General features: G+C 34.9%; 1 protein-coding gene across 3 annotated transcripts in view; it reads left to right on the top strand.

Moving 5' to 3' along the window:
* The first annotated feature begins 536 nt into the window (after positions 1–536).
* The window catches only part of dus2 (dihydrouridine synthase 2), a 172,299-nt gene continuing 170,357 nt past the window's right edge, over positions 537–2,478 (top strand). For 2 of the 3 annotated variants that reach the window (XR_013844878.1, XM_080027852.1), the window contains exons 1-2: positions 537–610; positions 2,450–2,478. The exon at positions 2,450–2,478 is cut by the window's right edge and continues 150 nt beyond it. The gene's annotated coding sequence lies outside the window, so the exon portion shown is untranslated. The remainder of the gene's footprint in view (positions 611–2,449) is intronic. The other variant, XM_080027853.1, reaches the window with a different exon arrangement.

Here is a 2,478-nt window from a genome sequence, read left to right as displayed (position 1 = left end):
GTAAAAAAAAATCTATTACTGCACCTTCTATCCATTGTCAGTGCCATTTAAACCTGCAGTGTGTAGAATTTTGGGTTTTATTTCCTAGCAGATTTTGTAGAAAGTAATTATAATATCCATAAGTACATTTAATTTAGTGCATAATAGCTGATTTTTTTTTTAATGATAATTTTTTCTCTTAGAAAGGGTCTCATATATGTCCATATTTCTGCATATTTTGGACCAAGGCCTAGTGCCGCCATCTTGAAAGTGTCATAGTTGGAATGTCATCAGGTGCATTGTTTAACATTTAGAATTGTTCTTGTCCTTGAAGGCCACTGTAGCTTCTGTTATTATTCTAAAGGGTTGGGGTTACCCAGGGAGCGTTGCATTCTAGAACTTTGTAGATTTCTTGATGATGTCATATTACACACTGCACCTTTTAATAAAGCATCTAGTAGTTACCACGTGGTTTGTTAGTGCAGATCTACATGTTTCGTGATCTATGACGGCGTGATGACGTAGCAGGCCAAACAGGAAGTAAAAACAGCACGCCTAATTCTTTCCTTCCTCCACGTGACTACACGTTAGCGCCGCTTGTGTGTTTGGTAACAGTCAACAATAAATGCCGGTGAGTTTATTTTATTATAACCATTTCATCAATAACCACGTGTGCTAACAGTAGCCTGACAGTTATATAAATGGCTAGTTGAGCTCTCGTAATGTTGTTGTCTTATATATTTCCTTCGCCAAAATGCGGTCAGAAAAATCGCAATTTAAAAGTGTTTCGGTTGTCATCTTGCGTTCAGACGTGACAGATACTAAATTATATATTTATACAAATCCTTAATCTTCTGTTGATATTTCGGCTTACTTAAAAAGCTTTAATTGTTATTAACTTTCAGTAAAATCCTTATTTATTGACGCCTCACCGCTACAGTTAGCCCTACCGACATGCTCCAATACCTACAGTAAGAAGTGGTGATATGTTAAAATTTATTGTGTTATGCGTGTGGTATGGTGTGGTAATTCTGACCCAGACCGAATAGGAAATTAGACGAATTCAAAGTGTTAAGTTATAGATTAGTTGGTGAGTTGAATGAGCGCTTTGCCTGAATAGCGAAAGCCGCGTTTAATCAGCTGTTTTTTGACAGCAGTTTGGCGTGGTGGCGTTTATGTAATGAGACGAGGCTTTACGTCCATAATACAGCTCTGGAAAAAATTAAGAGACCACTGCAAATGTTCAGTGTCTCTCGTTTTACTATGTATAGGCATATGGTTGAGTAGAATGAACATTTTGGTTTTATTCTACAAACTGCTGACAACATTTCTACCAAATTCCTCCCCAAAAATTGTCATTAAGAGCATTTCCATTAAAGGCCCACTTCACCGGTTTGAATATGAAGGTGTATTGAATTCTGAGATCCTATGTAGTATAAATGTGCGAAAAAAATTGAAATCGGTTCATCCTAGCCTGAGAAAAGGCAGAAAGAGTGTTTTTTTTAACCCTATATTTCTCTTTCTCGTGACATCACAGAAAGAGAAATATAGGGTTAAAAAAAAACTTACTTTGTAAATATTACTGTGATGTCTTTTACTGTGACATCACAGTAATATTTACAAAGTACGTTTTTTTTTGCACATTTATACTACATAGGATCTCAGAATTCAATACACCTTCATATTCAAACCGGTGAAGTAGGCCTTTAAGTAATGTAGAGATGAAGATTTAAGAAAAAAACAGACTTTAACCCAGTGCTTATAGATAATAATACAAGTGTGCAATGTTACAGTGTAGCACCTGATTTTTCTCACGAATTCTTGTTTTATATTTATGTTTAAATTTTCGATGTTTTTCTACATTTTCATGTTGACAGTTTTTATTCCAAACTGATTACGTAATAGTTCCTAAATATGACGTAATAATACTATGTTTATTTTTAATCCTAATTTAAATTTTTAAAATTTTGCCATACATCCATTAAAGGTGCAGTGTGTAATATGACATCATCAAGAAAGTTCTAGAATGCAACACTCCCTGGGTAACCCCACCCCTTTAGAATAATAACAGAAGCTACAGTGGCCTTCAAGGACAAGAACAATTCTAAATTTTAAACAATGCACCTGATGACATTCCAACTCTGACACTTTCAAGATGGCGGCACTAGGCCTTGGTCCAAAATATGCAGAAATATGGACATATATGAGACCCTTTCTAAGGGAAAAAATAATAATTCAAAAAAAATTTTCAGCTATTATGCACTAAATTAAATGTACTTATGGATATTATAATTACTTTCTACAAAATCTGCTAGGAAATAAAACCCACAATTCTACACACTAAAGGTTTAACGTGATTCTTGTTGTTCTGAGTTTGTACCTTCATGGTTGAATGCACTTACTGGAAGTCGCTTTGGATAAAAGCATCAGCTAAATAAAATGTATTGTAATGTATGTGTTGTTATCTCAGCAGGATCTGTGAAGCTCCAGGGTGTAGGG

This window comes from Ammodytes marinus, assembly GCF_949987685.1.
Source record: "Ammodytes marinus genome assembly, chromosome: 5".
In the NCBI taxonomy this organism is placed as follows: Eukaryota; Metazoa; Chordata; class Actinopteri; order Uranoscopiformes; family Ammodytidae; genus Ammodytes; species Ammodytes marinus.
The sequence above is the reverse complement of the archived record's forward strand: the minus strand, read 5'-3'. Positions and strand labels throughout refer to the sequence as shown.